Source organism: Tenrec ecaudatus, chromosome 6 (assembly GCF_050624435.1).
Source record: "Tenrec ecaudatus isolate mTenEca1 chromosome 6, mTenEca1.hap1, whole genome shotgun sequence".
Classification (NCBI taxonomy): Eukaryota; Metazoa; Chordata; class Mammalia; order Afrosoricida; family Tenrecidae; genus Tenrec; species Tenrec ecaudatus.
The window spans coordinates 100,250,208-100,268,339 of NC_134535.1; the positions used below are offsets into that span (position 1 = coordinate 100,250,208).

At 42.5% G+C, this 18,132-nt stretch overlaps 1 pseudogene; it reads left to right on the forward strand.

Moving 5' to 3' along the window:
• Nucleotides 1–11,205: 11,205 nt before the first annotated feature.
• Nucleotides 11,206–17,927, forward strand: LOC142451563 (ADP-ribosylation factor-like protein 6-interacting protein 1 pseudogene; annotated as a pseudogene).
• Nucleotides 17,928–18,132: the final 205 nt, after the last annotated feature.

Here is an 18,132-nt window from a genome sequence, read left to right on the forward strand (position 1 = left end):
AGTAAGGATATCATGAGGGTGGGAGAAGGTGGGGGGAGAAGGGGGAGAAAAGGGAAACCGATTGCCATGATTGACGTGTAACACCTCCCCCAAAGGGGAACAACAGAAACCTAGGTGAAGGGAGACAGTGGACGGTGTAAGATATGAAAATAGTAATAAGGGCACCTTAAAAAAAAAGGCCCCAATACAAACATTGACTTCTGAAGAGATCTGTTGGACCAGTTAAATTTGAAGCAGAAGGGTCGATGCATAGGATGATGGTGCCTTTTTTGGGATGCCAAGGGGGTAATTTTAATAGGTTTGATTTTGAAGGACACAGGGCACTCACAGGGCTTTGTAGGAAGAGGTTTTATGAAAATTGAGAATTGCACTGGTGAGAAATGTTCCAAGAAAGTTGCACCCCCAATTTTATTTTCTGCCATGAAAACAGCTCAGTCTTCTAAGGTCAGCAAGGGCTCTTCTTCGGCCTCCAGCCCTGGTGTTACTCCCACCTATTTCTTTTGGTTCTAAAGACTCATTTAGGGGAGCGGGAGGGAAAAAAAAGAGGAGCTGATCCCAAGGGCTCAATAGAAAATAAATGTCTAGAAAAGAAGACTGGCAACATAGGTACAAACATGGTTGATACAATTCATGCACGGATTGTTGTAAGAGTTGTAAGAGCCCCCAATAAAATGATCTTTTAATTTAAAAAAAAGGAAAGAACATTTCAAAGGACATGTTGTGAATTCCTCTGGGGTGCCAAGACTGCTGTTGGCCGTGGTGCAAGTTCAAGACAGCAGACTCTCTCAGGAAGGGTAAGAGAGATGGAAACATCTCCTTCAGAAATAGACCTAGATGGAAGATAGGTTGTGGAACAATAGCCTCATTTTAAATATTTTTTGTCTTAGAAAGTTTTCTTTGATTTTGTAGCAAGACTTTTTTAACTACCGTGGTAGAGTTCAATCAGGCAGATCAACAAATGCAAGTGTATTTTTAAAAATCTCTTTTGAAACCCACATTTTTGTTTTTCCCATAACATCAGCCAGATTCCTGTCCGCAGTGCCCTTTGTTTTGTAGGCGTTACAGCTGCTGAAAATATGAATTCTCTCCTTCATCCTCATGCTCATAGCCATCCTTGTAGTCTTTAGAAAAATATCCTTTTTCTTGAGGACTTTATACTTTTTAAAAGAATGTCTTCACTGGTGTCCGGTTATCAAAAGGTATAGCGTCTGGAGTCTTAAAGGCTTGAAGGTAAACAAGTGGCCATCTAGCTGAGAAACAAAGCCCCATGGAAGAAACACACCAGCCTGTGTGATCACAAGTTGTTGGTGGGATCAGGTATCAGGCATCAAAGAACAAAAAATATTATTATAAATGAGGGGCATGCGGAGTGGGGCCCCAAAGCCCATCTGTAGGCAACTGGACATCCCCTTACAGAAGGATCACAGGGAGGAGACGAGCCAGTCAAGGTGCAGTGTAGCAATGATGAAACATACAACTTTCCTCTAGCTCTTTAATGCTTCCTCCCCCCCCCCACTATCATGATCTGAATTTTCCCTTGCAAGTCTGGCTAGAACAGAGGATGTACACTGGTACAGATGGGAACTGGAAACACAGGGAATCCAGGACAGATGATCCCTTCAGGACCAGTGGTGAGAATGGTGATACCGGAGGGTGGAGGAAAGGTGGAGTAGAAAGGGGGAACCAATTATAAGGATCTACATATAACCTCCTCCCTGGGGGATGGACAACAGAAAAGTGGGTGAAGGGAGGCATTGGACAGTGTAAGACATGACAAAATAATAATAATTTATAAATTTCCAAGGGTTTGTGAGGGAAAGAGGTGCGGGGAGGGAGGGGGGAAATGAGAAGCTGATACCAAGGGCTCAAATAGAAAGAAAATGTTTTGAGAATGATGGTGGCAACAAATGTACAAATGTGTTCGACACAATGGATGGAAGGATGGATTGTGATAAGAGTTGTACAAGCCCCCAATAATGTGATTTTTTTTTAAAGAAGAAGAATGTTCACTTCGAGTATAGACACAGGCATTCTACTCCCCTGGAAATGCTATTTAATGCCTTCCTAAATAAAGTACAAATATGCAGTGGTGGTAGAGTTCCCAGGGAAGAATGATCTCATTTTATCAACACAACTTGACATGCTTAAAAAAAATCTGGCAAGAAATCATGAAAATTTACCTTTAAACAAAGTTCCGCTGAGTGAATCTGAGTAGCTGAAACACTTAGCTAGGCAGATTCTATTGTAAAGGTGCTAATTCAACTGTGCACTAACTTTGAGGATCTTGCAACGTGACCCCATTGACCTGAAAGAGTGAATGCACCTTCAAAGAATGAGAAGATTACTTGCTTCCCATCAGCAGGCTTAAGCTCAGTGTTAGAATGGCTTACTTACACAATAAAGCTTTGAAAAGAACCTGGTTAAAATGATAACCGCTAGCCAACGAGCAAAAAGATTCAACTCAAGCATATTGCAATTCTCCTAAATTCTGCCCCGGGGTGTGTACATGTAAAATCGGTGGTTTTCCTCAGTGAAGGTTGGACAGCTGTAATTCTGGGAGAAGTTGCTCTGCTCAGTTTTCTCTTGTTAGAGAAAGAATATAATGAATAGTGATCTTTTCCAAAGAGTGATATAAATAGCTGGGAATTGTGTTAACTGGTTTATCAAGTGAATAATTATGTGAACATGCTTTGTAAACCCTATAAGACACTAAAAATCTTGCTGTCATTTTTTGTACTTGTTCACATGAGACACGGCACATACATACACACTAATGTATTCTACCTTCTACCAAATAATTTTGCAAAGTGTTAACCTGAAAATCAGATAATTCTGGTAATACTCTCCCAGGACCAGTTCTTAATGTTTTTTTTCTCTTGCTTTCGTGTCACTAGAATCTAAGCGTTTTGTTCCAATGGTATTTGAGCTTCCCGGGCCAAGATTGTTTCTGATTTCAGAAAAAGAATTGAAAATGGAGGAAAGTATCAAAAAATTGTTTTAATTACTCATAATATTATCATTTATATTTTAGTATGCTTTCTTCTCATCCTTTTTCAATATATCTCATACACATATAGAAATAAATACACCTGTTCCTCACTTATTGACATAGTTAGGTTCCAAAGACCGAGTCTTTATGCAAAAACTGGCCATATTGCAAAAGTGAAGGATGATTGCATCATATCATAAAATGGAGCGTGACCACAGCATTACTAAATGTAAAATTATGACTGCTAAACCACAGAGAATCACAGCCCAGGCAAGTTGACATATAACCTTCACCATCATAGTCAACATTTCTCTCATCTTACACCTTCGCATTTGTTACTGTATGTCATTAATATACAAAATAGTCAGATAATAGATTTTTTACTGTTGTTATAAATAAAATATATTAGATAAATGAAATAGTTGATAAATTAGGAAGGCATACATAAATTCATTAATAATTACATGATAACATGATATGATATATGAGGAGGCTTCAAAAGTGTCATGGAAATTTTTCATTAATTTTAATTCAAATTTTTCATGAATTTTTGAAGCCCCCTCATGTAAGAGGCAATACAGCACACTAGTGAACTATGGTTTGTGTCCTCTGACATCACAAAGGCAAGGGAGAATCAAACAACATCCACCCTAAACTGATTTCTGTGAGTTAGGAATCTGGCATGCCTCTACGCTCCAACCTTCCTTACCAGTTCTAACGCTAACTGTCCCACCCCAAACGTTCTACTCCTCTGCGGGGTTCGATAATCTTGCAGTGGCTACGTAGAATTCATAAATGAGACTCATGATTAAGGAGCTTGTAAGAGAAATTCACAAGTTACAGTTCCGAGTCCAAAATGCCCAGGATACCATTCTTCTGCCCTCTTCTCAATCCTGCCTGTGGGCACAGCGCTCTCTGGTCATCAGGTTCTCAGTCACGTGGCCCCTTGGCCACTGACTTGCTCAGACAATTTTATATCCTGATAAACGTCCAAAAAGCACCCCACTTCCCTGGCGGCCCCAGTTCAAAGGCACTGAGCTATCACAGTCTCAGCCCCCCTACCTGCACAGATGAGCTCCTGCCAGAAGGCCCTGAGCTCGTTCCTTCCTGGGGCTGAAAGCCAATGGCTCCCTCACCTGCGTTTGGTTCTGTTGCCTCAGCTGCTGCTTCTCGCACTACTTCTCTAGGGTCACAGCTCTGTCTCCTGAGTCAAGGGGTCAAAGGACATTTTCTCCTCCTGGCTTTTCATTCTTGATGACAATGAGAGCCCCCATTTCCACTTCCAAGAAGGTCCTTTTCCCCCCCACATTTTATTAGGGGCTCATACAACTCTTATCACAGTCCATACATACATCCATTGTATAAAGAATATCTGTACATTCTTAGCCCTCATAATTTTCAAAGTATTTGCTCTCCACTTAAGCCCTTTGCACCAGGTCCTCTTTTTTCCCCTCCCTCCCCCAAGAAGGTTCATCTTAAGCCTAGTAGGATGGCGAAGCTCCCCAATCCCACATTAGAGCCCATGCATGCCCTATTACAGGATCCCACTCCACACAGTTGCCAGGTGCCTCATTTACATGATTAACAGGATCTTAGTGGACCATAAGTACCTCATATTTGTGCACTTCTACCCAGTCATTTAGCAAGAGGAACAAAGACTGGCTAGAAGAACCATGTCAACTAATTCACTGAACCACACGGTGCATATTAATAACCTACTTTGTAGGATCATGATGAGGAATAAATAATTTGAACAGAAATGACATATAAAGCTCTTAATCCCTAGCATGTTATAAATAACTAATATTACAATATCAACAAATTTTATTTGTCATAGTAATCTCAGAGCAAAAGCATTTTCTAAACTCCAATGAACATATGAGAGACATGGCCTAAGGGCACTTTCAGTTTGGACTTCCAGCCACCAGAACTGTGAGACAATCCATTTCTATTATTTGGCAAATCACCCAGTTTGTAGCACTTTGTTATTGCAGCTCTAGGAAATGAATCTGGTAAACTTCCATTAAAAGTATGAAAGAATATTATACCCTCCAATTCTGAGTGTTCGTTTGTGTAATCTTTGATGTTTCCACAGAAAAAAGGGGGCAGCTTGTGACTTAATTTCTTTGATTTAGGACATATTAGTACTTTCTTCATTTGGGAAACCTCTTCATGTATGAATTGTCCAGTCTTATGTATAAATTGGCGTCTTAGTGTTTTTCTCAGCAACTTGTATGAGCTGTTTGGTATATCAAGGATATTATTATTTGTCATGTTCATTGTATCTATATTCAACTGGCTATTTTTAGTTCTATGCTTAATGACATGTTTTAAAATTTTATGCTGTTAAATGGACTGTGATATCTTTGGTGAGCTGAAGCTTAGAAGGTCCTTTCCTATTTAAAAATATTCACGTTATAGTTTTTTGTTTTGTTTTTGTCTTTCATTCATCTGGGTTTAAAGAAATTTTATGTGGCATCAAATAGCTGGCCAATTTCTTTAATAAGCCTATGCAGTGAGCAGAAGAGTTTGCCTCATTCTTTTTTTTTTTATTTGCAGGGGGGGGGCATTTATTTATTTTATTTAAAATTTTTTAACGTTTTATTAGCTTGTGGGTTAACATCTAGTGTGTCTTTGTGCCTCTTTTATTTCTCCAAAAGCTCGTCTTATCTCAATTTCCTGTTTTAAATACGTTGGTTTTATATTGTGTTAGTAATTGGAATGGCTACTTAGCAGAATGACATTCAGAAGTGTGCCCTCATGGTCTTCCAGAGTCACAAGAAGGTTCCAGAATGCAATCTGATGCCATTTTAATACGCCTTGAGAGTTGGGTGGCCTTTCACGTAGGAATATGAAAGAAAGCAAAATTTCATCAAGAATCGTGGGTCTCTATAGCTGGCCAGAACAAACATTTTCACATTCTAAGAGCCAAAGCAATGTAAAGCCCAGTCAAGCGCAGGAGCTGCATACTTCTGTGAGTAGATGGAAGAAAGAGGTAATGGTGCAATTCCAATTCAGGCCTATAAATGAGTTCTGCTGCTTAATGTTTGGCCAACAGAATAGTTTCATATTCTTGTCAAGCTATGGAAAGTTTAAAGTAATTCAATTGTAGAACCATATGTAGGTACTGATTTGATGACTTTAACAATTTCTTCCTTGGGCATAAGTTTAAGGATTTGAACTTATTTTCAGTCAGTTTTGGCCATTATAATCTTTATGTTGACTTTTTAATTTGATTGGAGAGAATTCTGTTTTATTTTCAGGTACTGATGTTTGTTATTTTAGAATGAAATTTCCCAACCTATTACTCATTCCTTATTTTATTGATGTTTTTTCTCCTTTTTTGTATGTGCATTGCATTTGACAGGATATTTATTTTGTTTATCTTTTTGTCCCCATTGATTTTACCAGGTTAACTATTTTTGTTTTCTTTCAGTTTATATATGTTTTCTCTTTTCTTAGGTTTGTTTGATCTATTCTAGTTTCATAAGCTGAATATTTGGGTCTTTTAAAAATTCTTACTTAGTTATTTTTAAAGGAAAACATTCCAGGTTATGAATTTACCATTATGGGATCAAGACGAGACCTTCTGCTCCCATAGAGATTACAGCCCTGGAATCCCAGGGAACAGTTTCGCTCTGTCCAATATGGCTGTTCTGCGTCAGAACCAACTTCATGGCAGTGGGCTTGCTTTGGTTATTCTTTGGCTATACGGCATACCCTCCACTAAATTTTCTATGTCTTGCAATCATTTTCATTATTTCTTAGCCTGATAATATATTTCTGTTTCCCTGCCTGTTTCAATATTTCATTAAAAAAAAAAAAGAAGGCGGCCTGAGTAAGCCAACCTCTAGTTTACTCTTCGTTTGCATTTCAGTAGTGCATCTCTTTTTGCTCTTTTCTGCTTAAAGAGAACTTCTGATTTCTTCACAGGACCACCTTCCAATCGTACTGTTTTGTGGAGCACTGGAGGAGCTCCTTGATGGTGCTTGGCTACGAACCAAAAAGTTGGAGGTTTGAGTCCATGCAGAGAGAGAGAGAGGCCCAACAGGCTGATCTATTTTCTGGGGGGAAACCTGGCCATTGAACACCTTGTGAAAGATAGTTCTACTAAAAAAAGAAAGGAAAAAAAAGATAGTTCTACTGCGACACACAGGAGATGACCGTGAGGCAGAGAGGGCTGGCTGCAGGGCAACTGTTTGTAGGCCTTCAACTCCTAGCACTAGACAAGGAGAAATAGACGGCGTGGACTTTGGAAAGTTTACGTAGTTCTGCTTGCAGTACCACCATCAAAAATAAATAAATAATCCGGTGTGCTAATCTCTGCGGGCCCTTCCTGATCAGGATTCCTTTGCTTTATTTTCATGGGTGTGGTTACGCATTGGGCTGCGATCCACATGGTCAGCGGTTCAAAACCAGCAGCAGCTCTGAGGGAGAAACATCGGGCTTTCTTCTCCCGTTAAACAGTTACAGAGTTGGAAACCCCCTGGGGTGGATGTGAGTCAGCATTGACCTGATGGCTGTGAGCCTGGTGTTTGGGTGGGCCCAGTCACACAGCCCGGGAGCCGCCATTCCTACTGCTCTGGTGTTCCCATCTCACGCACCAGCAGGCCAAACGACCACAACAAAGAGAAGAACAAGACCTGCTTCTGCTGAGTGGATTCCATTCATGGCAGCATCATGTTAGAGCCGAGTGGAGCCGCAGAGAATTTTCTTGGCTGTAATCTTTCATGGAAGTATATTACCAGGCCCCCTTTCTTTGTGCCCCTGTGTGGGGTAGATTCTAGTTTCCAGCCTTTAGGCTGGTGGTCAAGGACCAACCAGGCGCTTGTGCTCACTAGCATAATGGCCAACATATATTGACGGCTTTCTGCGTGTGAGGCACGAGGTCGAGCACTTGCACACTTACATGCAGCAAAGCCTTATGGGGCCTTACGTCGTGGGCGCTGTGTCGGTTTCTATTTTGCAGAAGAGAACATTGAAGCTTCTTTTTAATTGTTTTATTGGGAGCTCTTACAGATACCATAACATTCTACCATTCAGTCACATAAGCAGTATCTTACAATTGCTACCACAATCAGTTTCTAGACATTTTCTTTCTTCTTGAACTTGATACCAGCTCCTCTTTGTCCCCTACTTCCCCACCATACACCCCAGGAACCCCTCTTCTTTTGTTCCCCCATAATAGTCCTTTTTTGCCATATCTTCCACAATCCTATCAACTCACTTACAATTCTTTTAGACAGCAGCCTGGGGAAATTACTGCTTGCTGTGGGTCTGTGGTGCGGGAAGGGGTGGCAGACGCGGCCCTGCGGGATCTGGAGGGGGGTTAGGGGAGCCCGCAGGCAGACACAGTGAACCTAGGGCATTTCAGAGAGTTCGCGAATCACTTTGTGGGTAAAAATCAAAGGGGGAGGTCTGAACAAGACCCTAGTACTCTGAGTCTATTTTTAGCACCCAGCTTCCCAGTATTGGCCTCCTGACCTCTTAATTTTCTGGCCAAACAGCAGGAGCGCCGGGTGGGAGATTCTCTCTGGACGCCACCTTGACCGATTCACACACCAGTTCTGTGTTTGATCCCATTGAGTGGGGTAATACAGTCGTCAATGCTATCAGCTGTCCCCCCCCCCCACCTCCCAGCCTTTGAAGCCTTTTGGTTATGGGATTTATTCAGATTGCATAGCTGATCACTAGTGTAACTGAGATTCAGATTCGGGTTGACCTGCTTTCAGAGGCAGAAACTCCCAATTTACCCTATAGTGCAATTGGTTCTTATTTCCCACTTGCTATTTCTTATTTGACCACTAAGTGGATTCTGAGTCATAGTGACCCATATCCACCTAAAGGGACAGCATAGAATGGCCCTTTCAGGTTCTGAGACTCTACATCCTTATGGGAACAAGCAACTTCATCTTTCTCCTCAAGAGTGGCTGGTAGATTCGAACAGCTGACTTTTCGGTTAGCAGTTCAATGTATACCCACTACAGTTCAATGTATAACCCACTACACCACTAGGGCTCTTTTGTCCCATCTTTCACAAGTCAAGAAATTAAAGTGAGAAAGAACAGGTTTTAAAATTATGACTGGAACAATTTTTTAAATTGAAAATGAAGCAGTAGATGATAGTGTCTCTTGTCTATGGTTCCATTTGGGGGAAGGGGAGGCACACACAGAATACGGCTTTCTATAGCTAACAATGCTATAACTAGTCGCTATCTTGTCGATTCTGACCCAGTGGGTGTCAGAGTAGAAACACTACTGCAGGATTTCTGGTGGTTCATTTTTCAGAAGTAGAAGAGCAAACCTTTATTCTGAGGCACCTCAGGGTGGACTTGAACCCCTAACCTTCCAGTTAATAACTGAGTGTACTACCCATTTATACCATGCAGAGATGTTGTGACCAGTTGTCATTGGGTCAGTTCCAGCTCCCGGGCCCCATTCTGTCTGCCAGAGCAAAGCAGTGTCAGGTGTTAACCCAGTCACATGGCCCCAGGAAATCTGGAATCCCGTGAAATTAAAAAATCTCTAGTTGATATAAAAGTTCATATTAATTATGCTTTCATATTCCCTATGCCCAAACTGACCATTTTGTAGGCCCTGGAACCTTAGGGTTAGCGGGAAACGTATAAATCATTGAGTTTGGTTCACTCTTTCTAAGGAAACAGTGACATCGTGTCTGTAAATGCAGAAGAAGAATCCTAGCACAACATTTTCGAATGTTCCAGAATGTTTGGGGGAAGGCAGGGAGAGCCTCTAGCTCGTTCTAGAATTTAAAAGTCTAATTTGATATCTTCCGTTGAAAGTACGGTAAGCCCTCTGCTCCTGCCATCCTCAGACCCACTTGCAAACAAATTGTTCTTGCCTTTTACTGTTAGGTACTTTTTCCCTCTCTTTGAAAGGCTCGCACCAACCCCTATTCAAAACAAGTTCTCCATCACAATCCCCTTTACGCACTGCACGTGCAGCTTTTACGGCATTGAAAAGGCTTGGAGTCTTTTCTTGGGCTAAAGTACAGATGAATAAATATGCACTTGTTGATTCTTTTTTATTAAATACTTTTATTGGGAGCTCTTCCAGCTCTTATCACATCCATACATCCATCCATTGTGTCAAGCACATTTGTGCATATGCCGCCATCGTCATTTTCAAAGCATTCGCTTTCTACTTAAGCCCTTAATATCACCTCCTCATCCCCCCGCCCCCATCCCTTCCCTGCACTTGTTGATTCTTACAAACCCCAAACCCACTTGCTGCTTATCCTGAGGCTCCATGGAAAACATTTTTATTTGCAACTCACTCCCTCTAGTGAGTATTGCTCAGAATTGCAGGATTTATATACGAATCTTTGAACTGAGAAATAAATTTTTATTGACTAGACAGTTTTCTGGTTTTTTTTTAATTAAAAAATTTTAAATCATTTTATTGGGGGCTCATACAACTCATCACAATCCATCCATCCATCCATCCATCCATCCATCCATTGTGTCAAGCACATTTGTACATTTGTTGCCATCATCATTCTCAAAACATTTACTTTCTACCTGAACCCTTGGTATCAGCGCCTCATTTTCCCCCTCCCTCCCTGCTCCTCTCTCTTTCATGAACCCTTGATAATTTATAAATTATTATTATTTTGTCATATCTTCCAGTGTCCACCGCCTCCCCTCACCCACTTTTCTGTTGTCCATCCCCCAGGGAGGGGATTATATGTAATCTGTTCCCTCTTTCCACCCCACCTTCCCTCCAGTTCTCCGTTTTTAAGGAGACACTGTGACATTGTGGGTGAGGGCATTGGACTACTAACCAAAGGACGGGCAGTTCAAACCTGCTAGGTGCTCTTTGGGAGCAAGATTTTCCTCCCCATAAGAATGTACAGTCTCAGAGACTGCCAAGCGTCGCTGTGAGCTACAATGAACCTGGTGGCAATGGATGTCCACTTTTAAGTACCAGAGATCCTTGACTTTCATTCTCGATGGAGTCGTGGGCACGGGTTTGGCGTTTCTAGCCTAGGAGCTGTTTTAGCAATGAGGTCCCTGGGTGGTGCCAGTGGGTTAACCTTGAATGCCAGCCTAAAAGCTGATCGTGAGAACTGCCTCTGTGGCCGTGGAAGAAAGGTCTAGCCATCTGCTTATAACTAGGACAGGCAATAAAACCCTAGGTAGCCCGGTCAGCTGTGACTCGTGAGGTGGCTGGAAGTTGCAGTCGACTCAACAGCGATGTTGGTTATTGACGTGTTTGGAAAGCCCGGCATGATGAAAACGAACCGAGGGAGACAGTAAGTTCGCAATGTCTCAGCACCGTAATGGCAACGTTTTGAAGAAGCAATAATGTTGACTTGAAAGATTAGGGAGGCATGGCAGAAAAGTAAAAGAACCGACTGTTCTTGAGATGACAAGTGGGAGTCTGCCACCCACACTAGATAAGATGGTTCCAGAATTCTGGCTGAAAAGAAAACGCTGCTTCATTCCCACAGGTTGCTTGCCTTGGCGGTTTCGTTTGCTCACTTGACTATCCCGTGAGCGAGCGCTTCTTCCTTATTTTACGGGTCAGTAATTCATAATCTCAGAAACTTCAGGGATGGGTCCATTGCTTCGGAGCATTGTGGGTGCTGTGTCCTGTCCCCCAGTATTCAGGCGCTCCTTCTTGTTGGGGAGGATGGTATCAGCTCATGCCTCTCACCTGTGGGCTCTCCTGGCACTGTCCTCAGCCAAGGAACAGCTACTTTGCCGAGGTTAGGCTCCCTCCCTGGAGACAGTGCATGCGCAGTGTCTGATTCGTGTGGGGTACAGAGACGTGTCTGTCCTGCCTCCGCTTGGGATGGCCCTGAAGACTCCACCACAGCCCCAGAGCTCCCCAGGGCTCGCTGCGCCTGCATGCAGTTCAGCGTTCTCCCTGCCCAGCCCCCCACATCTTCTCACCCAGGGGCTCCTTCTCATAGTGCCCCCACTCACCTGGGCCCAGGAACCTCAGAATTGGGTCCCCAGGGAGCCTTACCTACAGCAGTTAGCCCTGGATGAGGGCCTGGGGAGGAGCTGTCTGAAAATGGGACTTTGTTGCTGAACTTGACTGGCTGTACAGAGCACCCTTTAACCAAGTGGCGAAATTATAACCCCGATCTTATGGCTGCGGTGCAGTTGTATGTACGCTCTCGGCTTGTAAACTGGGCTGGGGCGCTGGGGCATGGAAGGGTATCGGCAGCTGTGGCATTTCAGGTGTTTGAGAGCAGCAGGGGAAATGGTAGCAGTAATATTGGATTTAGATGTCTACTGCTTGAGATTATCAGTGAGAAGGATTCTGGTGATCTGATGCGTACGGATCACAGCCGAGGAAGTCCAAGGGGACAGTTCTGTCTCTAAGGGTCACTATGAGCTTGAATTGACTTAATGGTGCGCAATTGTCTCATCCTTGATGCTAATCCACTGCAAGGGTGGTTGTCTTCGAGAACAGCAGTTCTCAACTTGTGGTTCTCGACCCCTTTGGGGATCAAACGACCTTTTCACAGGGGTCGCCTAAGACCACTGGAAAACACATATTTCAAATGGTCTTAAGAACCAAGACACCACTCCTCTATCCATCTCCAGGGGGGTCCACCCACATGCAGATGCACCCACATATGAGTACCCACTGTGAAGACTGTTACCCATGCTACAAGATAAAATTTCATTTATTTGTCATTAGAAATAAATATTTCACAATATATGATTACATATTGTTTTTGTAATTAATCACTATGCTTTAAATATGTTCAATTTGTAACAATGAAAATGTACCCTGCATATCAGATATTTACATGATGATTCATAACAGTAGCAAAATTACAGTTATGAAGTAGCAACAAAAACAGTTTTATGGTTGGGGGGGTTCACCACCACATGAGGAGCTGCATGAAAGGCTCGCGGCATGAGGAAGGTGGGGAACTACTATCTTAGAAGCTTGCAAAGCATGGCTCCAATGCAGAGGTGGAGCTGTCAGCACTGTCCTGGCCAATAAGGAAGGAAGGAAGGAAGGAATCAAATGGTCCAGAGTGGTGGGTGTGCTAGTCTGGGTCTAGTGTGCAAACATGACTACCCAACAGACAGCACTGTTTCAGTGGGAGAGTCCAGGGGAAATTCCATAGACCCAAGTGAGAAGGGATGGGCTGGGAAGGTGGCACTGTCCAGTTAATGTTAGGCCACGAACCACAAGGTCAGTGGTTCAAAACCAACCAGTTGCTCCATGGGAGAAAGATGAGGCTATCTGTCCCAACAAACATTTGTAAACCTTAGAACCCCATATAGGGTTACTATGAGTCAGAATCTACTGGGTGACAGTGGATTAGTGTGTGTGTGTGTGTGTGTGTGTGTGTGTGTATATGTGTTCCTTTCCTCCCTCCTTGACTCCCCCTCTCTTTCTTTTTCATTAAGAAGCTCTTCGGTTCCTGTCCTGTGAAGACCAACGTTTATGTAAAAGGCAGCTGCTACAAAACTGGACTTACTGATATCAGTGGGTCCTGAGATAATAAACGGACAAACAAACTCACCGCCATCTAGTCAACTCTGACTCACAGTGACCCTATGGGGCAGGGTAGAACCTCCCCTGTGGGTGTCTGTGACTGTAACTCTGGCAGTAGAAAGCATCCATCGTCTTTCTCCTGTGGAGCAGATGGTGGTTTCGAACCGCTCACTTCTTGGTTAGCAGCCCAGAATTGAGATGATAGGCAGCGCTCAGTTGCCATGGCAAACTCGAAACTCATTGCTATCAAGTTGATGTCGACACATAGCAATTTGTAGGACAGGGTAGAACTGCACCTGTGGATTTCTGAGACTGGAACTCTTTACAGGAGTAGAAGGCCCCGTCTTCCTCCTGCGGTATAGAACTGCTGGCCTTGCAGATCACAGCCCAAGGCGTGATCACTACACCCCCGGGGCCCTCACCGTTAGCAAGGTGGGTGCCACGCTCTAATGAGCAGCAAGGTCTGCAGTCACTAGATCTGCCCTCAGGTATGGAGCTGGCTAGCAGAACACAACACCCACACAGGCAAGCTAGATAGGCAAACAGCAAAGGTGTTGCTCAATCAAATTAGGATGGGTGGTGAAAATGCAGAGGACAGATGCCCCCAGGAAAATGTCATGGCCTCTTTTCCAGTTTCCTAAACTGGTTATCATATCTGTAATTCCAAGCCTCAAGGAGAAGCTGTGTGGGCCTTTGAGTCCACGAGGAAGGCCTATGAGAAAGATTGTTTGCCTGGCTCTTCTGCAGAAGTGCCTAGGACTGTGTATTGCATAGCTGTGCCCTGAGGAAAGACAGGTGCCCAAGCAATTCAAGGACTGCTGGACACAGGATCTGAGCGGTCCTGGTTAGCTGGGGATTCGATGGCATGAAACAATAATTCTTTCCTCGTGCCCTGGAGATACATCGTGGTGGGGGGGGGGGGGGGAGGACAAGTAAAGAGTGATTCCTAATATGGACTCTGTTCACAGTAGTTCCTTTGGGTTTACCCACTGGTAAATCCCAGTCCCTGAATGCACAATCAGAGTGGGCACAGTGAGAGTACCCAACTTCCTACATTCATTTCTGGACGTGTGGAGTAAGAGCTAGCCCAGCGGGGAAAAGCAAGCAATTTGAAATGGGTCTAATCCTCCCTTTCTCTGACCAAATGTAAGAAATAAAAACAACATGCATCCTACAGAACGATGGAGATGAGGGTCATTTTCCCCTCCCTCTAACCTTAGCTTATATTGTTAACTATTTCTTGATTTCAGTGTATGAGGTGTTTTAGTTAGTTTTTCTTTTTTTAGAGGGTAATCTGATCAGACCAGACAGTGTGATAGTTAGCAGAAATGTGAAGCTGCACACACATAGCAGGTTCTGTTCATTTCCAGACTTAAAGATGCATATGTGTATTGTGTTTATATATCTTTGAGTTATTCATTCATTGAACATAGAAATGAGGTGTCATGCATTTCCAGGCACTGTTTACCAGAAGTAAATGATAATTGGCAGACAATAAACTGAAAGAATAATAAAATAGAAAGCCATATTAAATGGTCATCTAGGGAAAAAGTGGGAATAATTGCTTTATAATTATTTGTTGAGTGAGTGAATATTACTTTTACTGTAATTCTGCAAAGTATTTACTTAATAGCTTTAAAACTTTTATAACCAAGAAATTATTTAGCATCTTATCTATCAGTGCATATAAAAATGTAAACAACTAATTAGAAAACATTTAAATGTTAACCACTGAGTAGAATTTAAGTGTGAAATATTCTGAATTTCACTTCTTGCTTCAAATGAAGAAGGTAACATATCTTCCAAACAGTTCTCATACATTACATGTATCCTCTTCACCAATATTAGACCTTTTTCTAAAATGCAGGAAATAATTGCTCCATTTTCAGTCTTCAAAAGTTTGTCTGGGACCCAAGTTGGGCAGTAACTATCATGATGCAGCACAGTTTTAAAACATTTTAAATTGTGAATTGAATAAAGGTGTAAATATTCTTCTTAAAGTCTTAAAGGGTTCAGTGATTATAGTTCCTGTTTTATTACTTAACTCTCGGGATATTAATTAAATTGATATAATTTCATATAAGTAATATTTAGTTACTTAAATTAATTATTCAACAATATAAATAGATTTTAATAAATAATGATTAATTAAAAGTGCTTCCCATATAATTCTCAAAGTTGGCCCCTTAAAAAAACAGCCAGATCATTCCATGATGCTCACCTTCCCCACAAGATCATTGAAGACAAATGAGTGCATAAGCAAATGTGATGAAGAAAGCTGATGGTGCCCGGCTATCAAAAGATATAGCATCTGGGGTCTTAAAGGCTTCAGGGTAAGCAAGTGGCCATCTAACTCAGAAGCAACAAAGCCCACATGAAGAAGCACACCAGCATGTGGGATCACGAGGTGTGGAAGGGATCAGGTATCAGCCATCAAAGAACATGAGCCCATGTAAGATGACCAATACAGATATATAAAATAATGTATACAATCTTGAACTTAAAAAAAAAATCATTTTATTGGGGGCTCATACAACTCATCACAACCCATACATTCATCCATTCAGAATCTTGAACTTTTATTAATAGATTTCAAAATACTACTTTGGAATAGAACTCCTCAAACATTAAAATTTTAAATTGTGGTTGAAAATATACAACAACTGAACAATTTGTGCATGTGTGCTTCAGAGCCACTGATGGCAGTCTTCAAGATGTGTCACCATTTTCACTCTCCTTTTCTGAATGAGGCCTGTCTCTTAGCTTATTTATCTAGTGGCTGTTGTCAGTTTCATTCCACACAGATAGAGCTCTTTAAAAGGGCACAAGGCAGATAAAACATTAATTTATTTACAATAATTGATATTTTTGTAGAAAAACCTAAGAAGGGAGATTAAATTATCTCCATGAAAAATGATGAATAAGCCTGGCCCACCAGGCCGTGAGGATGATGTTCCTGAGTAGAGCAGCCAGTCCACAGAGAGAACAGCATGGCTGGCCCCACGATGAGAAATGATGCCCCTCAGTGGCTAAGGGCGATACAGGGGACAGCACTGGAGACACAGTGTGGGAATTGCGCCCGAACTGATCTCACCACACCGAGGCAAATCACTGGGGGAGTGCAGCAGAACAGCAAGGGAATGGAGTGGCAAGGTCCCCAGGGAATGCTGAAAGTGGACTTTGGGGCCAGGGCGTGGTGCCCCAACAGACTGGACTGGAAAATGCTCCTAAGGGCCAGCAAACGATCCCTGAACTAACTACAAGCTTTTCTCTTGTGAAAAAAAAAAAAAAAGAAAAATGGTGAATGTATTGCTACTCGGTCTTCCAATGCTATATTTATAGTTATACAGCTTTTTAAAAATTGCTATTTCAAAAAAATTGCTATTTCATTACATTACATTCTCTTTTTTATTAATCATTTTATTGGGGGATCTTACAAATCTTATAGCAATCCACGAGTCAATTGTATTAAGCACACTTGTACACATGTCGCCACCGACATTTCCCATTTTCTTTCTACTTGAGTCCTAGGTATCAGCTCCTATTTCCCCCCCTCTCCCCCATTACATTACGTTCTGTTTAATAAACTCCACTTGATTAAGTTAAAAAAATTGTAATGTTTAGATTATCTTCTAGGCTTTTTTTTAGTTGGTATTTTAATCTAAAACCATTTTTTAGAGTGTTATCTAGGGGGCTTGAGGCCTGGAGGTTAGTTTGGGAGGGTGGCCTAAGCTGGTAAAGGCAGCACCCCAGGGACGATAGATGGCCGATCATTGATGCACCCACCCACAGGCCGCAGAGACTGTAAGTCTTGAAAGAACCACTGCTACATTGGGAACAGTGCACACAAAGTCCTCCCGCGGGAAGGGGCCTGGTTACCACCTGCCATCGTGGGAGTGGTGTCTTTGGTATTTCTGATGACCTATCTAGATCCATCAGTCGGGTCCGGTGGTTCCCGTTTTGTTAAGTTTTTATGCTTGGCTGACTTCACCTGTTCCCATTCTAGCACCTAGAATTTGTTGCTCCAATAGATGGGCCACTGGGCAACAGCCAAGATTCCCTGAAAATTGCGGCAATCCAATAAAAACTTGACGCAGAGCTGTGGGCTACTGGAAACGCTTCTTCACGCTCAAGGAAGAAAGACCTGAAATGAACTTCATGACCTAGATTGTTGCCTCGCTGTGGTTGCTTACGGGAGAAAGCAAGGCCACACCTTTCTCTCACCCACCTGGTTGTACCTTTAGTGCTGTTGCTTCCTGGACTACGTCAACACAGAATCATTTCAAAGCACATTGGAATGGCCTAGAGGGAGATAAACAAGCTTCTCACACAAAAAGAAAAGAAGACAGAGAACGCATCTGCTTTCTCCACCGCAGTTAATAGTGTTCACTGGTCTCTGAGAACAGCTTCCCCTGTGCTATCTGTATATAAAATGTTACACAAGTAGCTCTTTGCACTCCCTGTTCTGCCCTAGTTACCAGATAGCCGAGACTGGCCACGCAAGGCTCGTGCACAGTGTTTCTCTTGCCTGGTAGAACTGCATGCTATCTCATCAGTCGAGCTGATATGGGCAACTCCTTGGAGTACTGACTTGTTTTGATTTTCTCACCCATGGGCAATGGGATTCTTATTTGGGGGCAATATCTTTTAAA